Here is a 13082-nt window from a genome sequence, read left to right as displayed (position 1 = left end):
CATTGTGCTCCGAAGCTATCTGCGTGACGATCACGTCGAATGAGATGATACTTCCGCTCTATGTGCTTCACCAGCTTTCACTTGGTTCATCCCCGAACCACATCTTATTGGAAGAGGTTCCGCTATGATACCATCTATAATGCCCTAGGCCCAGGATTCGGATCAGGATGAGGTCATCCAACATAGGATTGCTCCAAGCTAAGCACGCTTAACTTTGGAGTTCTTATGATTGAGCCACTGAAAAGGAAGGTGCATGATAACTGGCAGAAATGTCAGTTATTATAAGCCTTTTATTTAGAATCATGAGGGCTAATAAGTAGAAAATGCAGTGATAATACTTAGAATTTGTGAAAAAATTAAGTTTTGCGTCAATTAGCACCTAGATCCTCACTGACCCCAATATTATGCGTTACTCCATGTCGAAGTGTCTATTTTTGTAGCTATCGCAGGAATCAAACGCATGCGTTTGAAATAAGCAATCACAGACAAATGCATACGCTAAAGTTAGGCGACTGCAAAGACAAACGCATGCATTGAAGGTTGGATTGTATGCATCCATCGCATGGAAGTTGCGATGATCGTATGAGTCCAACGCATTGAAGTTGCGATGATCGTATGAGTCCAACGCATGGAAGTTGCGATGATCGTATGTGTCAACGCATAGAAGTTGTGGCAATCGTATGCGTCCAACGCATGGAAGTTGCGGTAATCGTATGCGTCCATCGCATGGAAGTTGCAATAATCAAGCGAATGCAGTGATCGATTGGAAATTGCGGCCACGGAGTGACGACCATAATAGAAGGACAATCGCAAGACAGGTAGAATGCGTTGATGCTTCAGCTAAATCAAGCTCGGACACATACCTTGGGAGTATCAACAAGATAAGGCAATGTGACATTGCCTATACCGCGAAAAAAGCATCAGTGAGCCATAACGCAATCATTATAGCTGTCAGCATTTAAACTCTATAAATAGCCTTTGGACCTTCATTTCAAGACATCCAAACTTCTGCCTCAAGGTAGAAGTTTGTGATCACAGATAAGAGCTTGAAATAGATTTCCAATGAGAATTCTTCATCTCCACATCCCAGACCGAGTGACGATCGGAGTATTCGTCGGAGATAGAGCTCGAGAGAGACATCTCCACCATTCAACCATGGCACCACCGGCAGCCTTGACGTAGAGTCCTTCATCTCCCTTCTAATCTCTGTATTGTATTACATTTTAGCTTGAGATATTAAGATATTTTGTGATCAATGCAAATCTTACTCCTTCATTACTGTCTTCTTCATCTTCATCTCTATCATAGTTTATCTTCAGCGTTTATTTATCAAAGTTAATCGCATGCTTAATCGTGTAGCCTAAAGATAGGACGCATGTAGCAACCCACCGAAAGGTGTGCGTTGTGCGAGTATAGTGAGTTAATCCTCTTTGCTTGGTGAAAGGCTGTGGCAATGCCTGTCTATGGGATGTTGCATTACTTGTCTATAAATTAAATAGCCGTGTCTAACTATCTGAGAAGGTAAGAGATGGAACGCACTAAGCAAGGTTCGTATTGTTCCTAGAGATAGGCACAATCTTATGCTCGACGCAACCATGCACTATAGAGATATAGTCATGCGGCTGACCACCTAGAGGTGTGATGCGTTAATGCAACGAGCTGGGATTACTAGGGCGATTTAAGATAGTAAACATTACTATGCGTTAATGATTGTTTTGTCTCTACTTATTCTCATTGCAAGTCTTCTATTGCTCAATCTGTTTAGTTAGGAGTAGGAGTAGTGTGTAAAACATTTAAACCTTCTTCGCTTTATTTTTATTCTTATTCATCGCCTCAAGCGCATCATCTCACAAATATTATTGAGTGACAAGTCCTTGTGTTCGACCTCGGATTACCCGAGAAACTTGCGTTTGCGTTATACTTGGCGCAAGCATAAGAAAACTTGTGATAAGAACGCGTGATCATTGCATGCTAAGATTAACGCATCATCATTCCAACGCATGACCTCAGACGCATGGGAGCAAATGCATCAATTATGTCTAACGCATGACTTCATGTTCAAACCCATCCGTCCTTAATAAATAAAATAAAACAGAAATGCATCCCTAAATGGTCCCAACAGTGCACATTTTTGGTATAGGTAGTAACTTTCAATTCTTTTAAGCCTTTCTTAACCATACTTTCATGTCCTCAGTATCCGTCTCATTCGGATGTGATATCGGTTCATTCATGTACCCCTCTTGAACTCGGGTCGTTACATTTAGACTTATGTTGCATTAAATCAACATACTCATACTTTGAATAAGCATTAGTAAAGGCGATGAAATATTCAAACCATCCTCTTGCTTTTACATTCATCATACTATAGAGATCTGAATGTACTATCTCTAAGGGTTCTTTAGCCCTATGAATTTTTCCAGTAAAAGATCTTTTAGTCATTTTGCCTTCAAGGCATGACTACACACAGGTAAAGAGTTTTCTTTTAACTTTCTTAGAAGTCCATTATTTACCAATCTTTCAATTCTATTGAGATTTATGTGCCATAATTTTAGGTGCCAAAGTTGGGCATTTTCTTTAGGATAAATTCTAAGTCTTTTATTTTGAGTTATCATACTTTAAACATTTTAGTGTTAAGGAGGGCTTTAGTTGCAAACGGTCTTAGCACATAAAGATTGTTTTCCAACTTAGCAGAATAAATATTAATACCATTCTTTGAAATAAACACTTTATTTATAGAGAATTGAATACAATAATATTTTTCTAGCAAACACTTTACATAAATTAAGTTCCTCTTCAAACTAGGAACAACATATACATTTTCAAGTAAAATATATTTATTCTGTAAAGTCAGCTGGAGACCTCCCATTGCCAAAGCTGAGACGACATGCCCAGTCTAACACGCATCGTCATCTCCCCAGCTTCCAGTTGCCGCCAGGAATTAATTCCCTAAAATGAAGAACAAACATGGTTAGTGGCGCCTAAATCAGTTATCCAAGTCGAATCATCATTCTCCACTAAACAGGTTTCCAAAACAAGCAAATTATATTTACTTTGTTTGGTCTTCTTCTTTTCTGCCATGTATTTGGGACAGTTCTTCTTCCAACGTCCCTTCTGGTTGCAATAGAAATAGATTCCTTTTGCAGCCTTGGCCTTCTTACCCTTCTGGGTAGCAGCTAGTAGGTTAGCTTTCCCTTTTCCACCTTTCTTCTTCTTCCACTTTTTGGTGCTGGAAGAAGAAGGCACAAACTTCATCCTAAAGGTCGAACCTCTGAAGAACTTCTTAGAGGATGAAGAAACATTTGTTTCACCCTTATATTCCTTAGTTTTCATCAAGAACTGAAAGGTTTGTAGCTCATTGAGCAAGGTGGTTAAGTTATAGTCAATCCTGTTTATAACAGCATCGCTATGGAACTGTAAGAAACTTTCAGGTAAAGTTTCCAGGATGAAGCTAACCTGATTGGCTTCATCAATGACGAACTCATTCATCTCCACCACGTTGAAGTGAACCATCATGTTGAGAAAATGTTATCTAATAGATGGCCCTTCTTGCATACAAACATTGAAGATGTATTTGAGAGCATCATGCCTGAGCTGTACGAATGGTTGTTCGAACATTCCCCTCAGGGACTCCATGATCTCATGAGCTATAAGCATGGGCTCATGCTTCTTGGCCAAGACTTCGGAAAGGCTTGCCAAGATATATACTCGAGCCTCCTCGTTTGCCCTTGTCCATTGCTTGTATGCTTCTCGAACATTTCGAGCAGCATTTGAAGTAGGAATAGGAGGACAATCCTCTATAAGGAAAAATCAGAAGTCATCGATGATCAGAATAGTGTTAATTGTGTTTTTCCAAGTTTTGTAACTTTCGCTCGTTATTTTATCGGCGGCGAGTAAATTAAGAGTCACGAAAGTCACAATGAATAAATTTTCTGAAACCATACAAATTATTTATATTAGTTCATTTGCATTAAACCATTAGGAACAACCAATCAATTTTAGCAAAATAATCTAATGTACACTAAGTGACATCTATTTTAAATGCTTCAGTGAGATAAATAAAAGCCACCATAGGATGATCAGGTGCCCCTTCACTGAAATGAGACTATCTCAACCAATAGACAGAACAACTCCTTGTTACTGTAACTATCAATCACCATTTTTGGTCCAAAAATAGTTAAACTCGATTAACATTTCTTGAAAATGTAACCCCTCATTTTAGATTCTAGAGTTCTACCCCAATGAGCCAACCATAGGGAAAAACCAATTGGGGCAAAAACTAAGGTAACTCTTATCCATTTCTGTAGTTTGAGTAAAGCGTCATGCAAAAAATGCCATTTGTAGAGGGACACTCAAGGTTCCACAAGGCCATGCATGATACTTAACTTCAAACTAATGAGAGAGACCAAGGGATGTGTTGTCACACGTCCCACTTCCACTTACTATAAACACCCTCTCCATTTACCTTGATATTGATCTATACAAACACCATCCGTAGGGGGACACTCAAGGTGCCTCAAGGCCAAGTATAGATCTCACGGTGTGAACTTTTAGGGAGAAACATGAAGAGGATAAAATGAAGTATCATATACCCCATTTTCCTTCTACTGAGCGTTTTACTTAGGGTTAATTAACTTAGGAAAATTCGGCTACTGATTTTAACTAAGTGATTGTTTAATTTGACCAAAAACAAAATTTTCTTTGGATAGTTAAATCATTTTGATTAAGGCTCATTAAACATTTTAACAAACGTAAACCAATAATTGCATACTTGTAACAAATCTATCTAATTCACCTTTCCAGGTCAGTTCCCAGGTAAGGGTGTTACGTTTTCGTCAACTTAAATATCCCAGTCTAGACAAAACTAGTCTTAGACAAAAGATCCCTTATAGATACATTTGTTACAATCTTAATCTTTTAATTAAAACCAATTTAATCCTATTAAACCGCTTAAAAGATTAAACTAAATTTATAATCTCATTAGAAATGTGATCTTAGATCTATATGATTCAAATTTTAAAACTATTTTAAAAAATGAATTTAAACAGGTTTGCATGCGATTCTGATTTATCGATTTTAATATCTAATTTCATTTTGTTATAACAATTATAAGCAAATGAAATAAATTAAAACCATACGTTGTATCCATTGACATACTACCTAAGGTAATGTCATGCTTCATGCAAATTCATTTCATTACTAATATATACAACACTTATATCATAAGGTAATGAAATAATTAATATCATACTTCAGACATACATTCATACTATATATTATAACTCTTATAATATAAATGATGCATGTATATGTTATTAATGCATGCATACATATATTATAATATTTATACTATATGATGCATGAGCATGCTATGAAAAATAAATCATGCAACTGAACATATATTATAACATTTATAATATAAATGATGCATGAAATTAAATGCATAACCTATGGTGTGATTTTATATTATATGGCATACATTATAGCGCATAATAATAAAATTTAAATCATACATCAAATGCATAATTTAAAGGCAATTGATGGATTGAGATTGGATACCTAAAAAAAAATCTAACTATTACAAATTAATAGTCATCTGGATCGAAACAGGTGAACAGGCCTTAAACCCTCGAACTATACCATGAACTACTCGAACCAGCCACGAACCAGTCCAGAAGAACCCAAAAAGCTCAAACCAGAGACCTACGAATCGAACCAGACCAGCAGACCATGAACCACGCACGAATCAGAATTGGACTGTGCATTTTCTCCATCTCAGAGCGTCGAGATGTCGTGCCCTAGCGTCGTGATGCTACGGAGAAGATTTTCATCCACCACATTGCAGCGTTGCGATGCTGTTATACAATCGCCCACTGTACAGTTTTGAACTTCTTTGAAAAGCCTCCAATTTTTGCATCGTTTTCTCTAGAAATCGGTTGAGAACAGAACGAGCGACTCAAGAATAGTAAAATACAGACTCGATAGTAATTTTATTCCCAAAACATGGGCCCTTCGTTAGCCCTAAAAAAGAGCTAAGTTTATGACCTTAACTTTACTATTTTTGGGTAATTCTTGTGTCTATTTGTCTTATTTTGTTGAAGAATTGATCCCATGGAGCAAGTACTTTGCAAAGATGAAGAATCAAGCAAAAAAGACGAAAAGTTGGGAGTCGAGTGCTGATAACTGGTAGAAATACCAGTTATTATAAACATTTTATTTAGAATCATGAGGGCTAATAAGTAGAAAATGCGGTGATAATACTTAACATTTGCAAACAATTGAGTTTTGTGTCGATTAGCACCTAAATCCTCACTGACTCCAATATTATGCGTTACTCCAAGCCAAAGTATCTATTTTCGTAGCTATCGCAGGAATCAAATGTATGCGTTTGAAATAAGCAATCATAGACAAACGCTTACGCTGAAGCCAGACGATCGCAAAGATAAACGCATGTGCTGAAAGTTGGATCGCATGCGTCCCTCGCATGGAAGTTGCGAGGATCGAATACGCTTATCGCATGAAAGTTGTGGTGATCAAGCAGATGCGGTGATCATTTGGAATTACGGCCACGAAGTGACAGCCATAATAGAAGGACGATCGCAAGATGAGAAGGACGCGTTGATGCTTTAGCTGAATCAAACTTGGACGTATACCTTGGGAGTATCAACGAGACAAGACGATGTGACTTTGCTCATACCACGACAAAAGCATCAATGAGCCATAACGCAATCATGATAGCTGTTGGTGTTTAAACTCTATAAATAGCCTTTGGACCTTCAATTCAAGACATCAGAATTTCTGCCTCAAGGCAGAGGTGCGATCATAGATGAGAGCTTGAGCAAGATTTTCAGTGAGAATTCTTCACCTCTACAAACTAGACCGAGTGACGACCGAAGCTTTCGCCGAAGATAAAGCTCGAGAGAGACATCTCCACCATTCATCCATGGCACCACCGGCAGTCTTGACGCAGAGTCCTTCATTTCTCTTCTAACCTTTGTATTGTATTACATTTTAGCTTAAGTTATTAAGACATTTTGTAATCAATGCATCTCTTGATTCCTTCAATGTCATCTTCTTCATCATCTTTATCTTTATCATCATTTACTTTCATCGTTTATTTATCAAAGGCGATCGCTTACTTAATCGTGCAGCCTAGAGATGGGATACATGTAGCAACCCACTGAGAGGTGTGCGTTGTGCGAGTATAGTGAGTTAATCCTCTTTGCTTGGTGAAAAGGGCTGTAGCAATGCTTGTCTATGGGTTGTTGCATTACTTGTCTATAAGTTAAATAGTCGCGTCTAACTGCCTGAGAAGGTAAGAGATGGAACGCACTAAAGCAAAGTATGCATTGTTCCTAGAGATAGGCACAATCTTATGCTCGACGTAACCATGCACTATAGAGATATAGTCATGAGGCTGACTACCGAGAGGTGTGCGATGCGTTAGTGCAATGAGCTGGGATTACTCGGGCGATTTAAGATAATAAACATTACTATACGTTAATGGTTGTTGTGTATCTACCAATTCTCATCGCAAGTCTTCTATTGCTCAATCTGTTTAGATATGAGTAGGAGTAGTGTGTAAATTCATTAAACTTCTTCTTTTTATTTTTCTTTTCATCGCCTCAAACACATTGCTTCACAAGCATTATTGAGTGACAAGTCCCTGTGTTCGACCTCGGATTACCTGAGAACTTGCGTTCGCGTTATACTTGGTGCGAGCGTAAGAAAACTTGTGATAGAAACGCATGGTCATTGCACACTAGATTAACGCATTTTCACTCCGACGCATGACCTCTGACGCATGGGCGTAAACGCATAGCTTAAGTCATGTCTAACGCATGATTGCGTGCACAATCCCATCCGTCCCTAATAATTTTTCCTTTCCAACAAGTGCACCTAACTGAGCTGAGTTGACAAAAGATCAACCTGCCCTGTTTCAGCGTCGCAACGCTCATCAATAAACTAAGTCCAACGCTTGCTCAACGATTGAAAGCAGTAGGTTGGTGTGCAGGGTAGCATCAAAACGCTACTTTGAGCATTGCAATGCTCCGAAGTTTGACAACACCATCGTCGTGATGCCAACCCAATGCCCTAACTCAATGCTGAATGGCAGAATGGTCAGCATTGCAGCGTTCACCCTGAGCGTTGCAACGCTATGAACTTTGACGAACTTTCCCTCTCCACGCACGCGCAACCGAGCGTCAGGCCACCATTGTGACGCTTCCTTAATGCTCTGCATAATGTCGCCGCAGTGTTGCAACGTTCTCTCTAGCATTGAGACGCTGCACCAAACATATAAATGTGTCATCTTGGTTCCAGCACAAAGTGTGAAGAAAATTTTGAATTGAGCACGGTTTCGAGAGCCAATTGAGTCGAATTGCTATGCAATTTTCATCATAGTCAGCCTCGTTTTTATATCTTTGATTGTATTGTTGATATGCCTATGCGAGGCTAGGTAAATTTTCTTGGGATTAGTTATATATCTTAATTCTTGAAGGATAGCTAGTTGATTTTACTTAATGTTGTGAACCCTTTGGGTGGATTTGATTGAATCTTAATGGAATTTTTATAAATTTATCTGACAAAGTAGTTTATCGAAATTCTTGTTTGCAAAATCGTCATAGCCTATGCATATATTGATTGAGTTAGTTGCATGTTTGGATCACATGTTTAGGGTCTAGACTTTTTCTGACCAAACTCGTGTATGCCCTAATATAATCTTTCCCAATTAATCATGCTATAAGATATGGCTTTTTCGGCTTGTAGTGTGTCTCGACAATTAAACCACTTCGTAATGTAATAAAATTTTAACTTGTATGTCGTTAAGAAGGAAGAGTTATAAATTGAATTAGTGCTAGTTTGGTTTATCATCAAAATTGACATCAAATCAAAATTGGCTAATTGGACTATTAGATTTTTTTAATAGGTTGTGGGGTTCACAGAATTAGTACAATTAACTAGTGCCTGATGATAGAAAGACAAAACATACATACTAATCCCAAGGTTTTTTCCATCGAATTAATTCATTCCTTTTTCTGTGCTCATTCTTATTTCCTTGATTGCTTATTAGTTAATTGTTTTTACAAAAACCAACGAACCCTCCATTACCTGGAATTCTTAAATTATCCTAGCTAATCATTAGTCTCTTTGTGGATTTAACCCTGATCTTACCGCTTTACTGTGTTTGTGATATAAGTCTTAGATCGGTGATTTATTTACACATTTCTTTCGACCAGTAAGTTTTTTCTTTACTTGCAGAATCCTTGCGTGTTTGTTTGTTACAGTGGTATTTGGAATGAGGATGAACGAGAATACGCAGGTGGTAATCCAAGGAGTTTGGACATAAGAGGTGACATTTGCTTTCAAGACTTCTTATTGGAGTTGTATAATCTAAGTGGGATTGATCCAAACAATCACAATCTCACCTATGATGTTTATACAATTTTGATCTAGGGTTTCTACGTATTTGATATGAAATGATAAAAAACTTAGGTTTTTTAAATGGTGAGGATACATGTAGACCCCCTATCTACTTATGAACGAAGTCCAAACCTATGTACGGTAACAGTGACTTAAAGCACCCTAGTTGCTCATACCAACCAAGCTTTCCATACAATTTAGCCCAAAAATATCCACCCCTTATTATCCTACACAATCTTCCTTCGAACAAAATTATCCATCAGGTTATGATAGATCACTAACACCGTTAGATAATAATGTTACCCCATATAACCTATTTGATGACAATTTCTTTGTATATCTATACAATCCCGAGGATAATTATCCACATCCTCAATGTACAGTAAAGAGGATAATGTTTGTGCAAATGGAGGGTTTGGGCATAATGTAAGTCGGGAGAGTAAAATAGAAGATGAAAAAGTACGTGTTGAAGGGGTTTTTATCCATACAATCTTATACCTACAAACAAGAAGATAGAATCAAATCATGAAAAACAATTGATGAAAATGGAGAAAGAAGCACACATAGAAAATGTATATGAACTAACATGAAAGGTGGATGGGAACCCGTACAGGCTATATCTAGCTAATGTCCTGGGTTTTGCTCATTCGATAGCACCAGTGAGAGCTTTCTTAAGACTACTGATTGTCTTTTCGAAAATCACACTACTCCAGTCATAGTTGCAAAAAATTTCCCAATCATCCACAATACTGAGGATGGTATAGTCAAACAGCTGCTTCTTTTCCCTCTCCATAATGACTAACTCTATAAAATAGGCAAGTTCCACTTTCACCGCATCCTCATCACTCCTAAAGTCCATAGAAAAAAAAATATTCCTCGGCTTGAGTCTGTTGCAATCTAGGCCTATTGTTGAAGTATAGGTTTCTAAGCCTGGTAGGGTTAGGATTATTCCACACCACTCGCATCCATACCCTAAACCTAGTGATGAAGTCAAACTTATCCTTACCAAATGACACCCTAGACCCAAACATATTAAAGGAAATTACGTTCGGTCTATCATCCACAACCTCCCTGAGAAGTAGGTGATGTACTAATCATTGAGGGAAGGAGTACTATCTAAAACGGTTCCGAATATGGTTTGCCTAAACATGTCTAACTGAACCCTCGTTAACTTTATACGAATCACCATATAGGTTTTAGCCCGATGAGAACATGAAGATAATGAAGGCTTAAATAATCTTGCTGACTCGATCCTCGACTCCATAATAATTAACTATACATGCCACAAAACATGATACAATGTTAAAATTCTTAGTGAAAGAAAAGACCCTTAAAAAAGACGAACTTCAAAAGAAAGAAGCCAGAGAACCATAACATTTTGTTAAGTTACTTCACGAGATAAAATATAGAAATGAACTCAACTTTACGAGACTATACACCGTATTTTGTCTCGTAAAGTTGAGTTTGTAAGTAAATCTTTTGTCTCGTGAAGTAGCTTCAGCAGACAAACTTACAATATTACAAGACAAAAGAGATAGGTTGTCGTTTATCTCGTAATGTTGTAAGTTTGTCTTGTGAAGTTACTTCACGAGATAAAAGACTTACTTACGAACTCAATTTTACGAGATAAAAAACAGTCTATAGTCTTGTAAAGTTGAGTTCATTTTTATCTTTTGTCTCGTGAAGATTTACAACATTACGAGAGAAACGACAGAGAGCTGTCAAGCTATTTTATAAACTTTCCATTGTTGCGAATACTTTCAGGAGACAAATATTCTTAACTGATGGAAAAATCGACATGAGCAGTGGAAATAAGAATTGATTTTACTCTAATTGCCCAAAATAAACATGTAACCCTAAAAGAATTAATTAGGGTTATTTTGAAATAATATCTTTGAAGCTCTCGAAACTCGTCTATCTCCACCCAAACACGAACGGACCACCACTAGAGTTGACCTACTATTCTCTGGACTTAGAACCGGGTTGTGGGACCCGATGGAAGAAGAACCCGAGAGAGAGAAAAAGAGATGGAAAAAGTATAGTGAAATTGGGTTGGGTTGGGTTTTTTTTTTCAGCCCAATTTTAAAAACTAATTTTGCAAAATCTCCAAAAGTTTTTAATCTAAAAACACAAGCCCCTATTTATAGAAAAGGGCCATGCAAAATTGCATGAAAAAACTTCACAAAAACGCAACATCTAGAATCCACTATCTAAGTGGGCTTAATGTCTCTACTATAAGCCAATACCTAGCCCACTATTTTGTTAGTGAAATTATCGAACAAAAGTTTGAATTTTCCCATTAACTTTAGTCAAAGGGCAAAATAGTCATTTGGTCAAAGTCAAACTTTGACCAAAAAGTCAACATTTTGACTTTTTATGATTTTTTCCGTGTTGACTAATTTTGACCTCTCGAGCATGAATCCGCATTCATTTTCTCAAAATTCAAATCACATTTGAATATAAAATCGGTCAAAGTTTGACTTTTCAAAGTTAAAAGTCAACTCTTTGACTTTTTACATCTTTGACCATTTCTAAATTGAAAAAACGACCACTATATCACATATACTTGTCGGTTTCTCTCTCTTCACCTAATTCGAACTATTCAAATTATTCTATCATTCTGTTTTAAGTTTATTTCATATGAGCTAGTAGGGGAACCTAATGGACCTATAGATCATGGGCTCCAACGATCGAAGATTAGCTGGCTAAACTCTTTAGACGGAGCTAATTAACATTCGTTAACTAACGAGTCATTCCACTATAGTCCTGTAGTTGCATTCCCCTCACTATAGATATATTTGTGTCCATTTGATATAACCATGATTAGTAAGCTAATCCTTCATAAGTTGTTCGTAATCTCGACTGGGTCATAAAAACCGTTTTACCCCCGAGACTACATCTTATTCCTTAAGTGCTACTGATCCTCTAATGAAAAATTGGTTTAAGATCCAACTTATAAACCAAACCCCTCTCGGGCCAATGAGAGGGTGGGCCCCCTTGTTCAAGACCTGGATTCAGTACTAAAGGGAACAACCTATCTACTATCCCTATAACGAGTAGGAGTGAATTCCATCTTGCACCCTTGTTCCCAACTATCCACCTGATCTTATCCCTGAAATGGGAGACTTATTGGGTCAGCGATAATGAGCTGCCCTCACCTATGCAGATCTAAAGATAATTCCGAGTGAACAAGAGTTCATAGTTAGCTCAGGATTAAGATTAAGTTACCTAGGTCATCAATTAACGAAATAGTCAGTTTTATACATTAAACGGCATTTAGAACGTAAAAGTGACTATTTCATGGTTCAGTCTTATGTAAACTCTTTACATAGGATGCCTCCATTTTCATGTCTCCATTGAACGGTTTAGGATCACATCGTTTGTACTAACTACAAAATGGGTTGCATCCATAGTGTCCTCAGAATAAGGCGCCCAACCTTATCCATATACTACAGACCATTTTGGCTATATATATTTGAACTTGATCCACATTTTTGTCACTACATAAAGTTCAAACTTAAACTTAATAGCCTCGGAACCTTAGTTTATTGGATTCATGAATATAGAATTTAAATTTACTAAAGATTTTCAATAATTGCTTTATTGAACAAGAATATGATATTACAAACTACGAGTTTTAGGACATAAAATCCAACAGTAAC

Source organism: Benincasa hispida, chromosome 6 (assembly GCF_009727055.1).
Source record: "Benincasa hispida cultivar B227 chromosome 6, ASM972705v1, whole genome shotgun sequence".
Lineage (NCBI taxonomy): Eukaryota > Viridiplantae > Streptophyta > Magnoliopsida > Cucurbitales > Cucurbitaceae > Benincasa > Benincasa hispida.
This window is presented reverse-complemented; position numbering follows the sequence as displayed.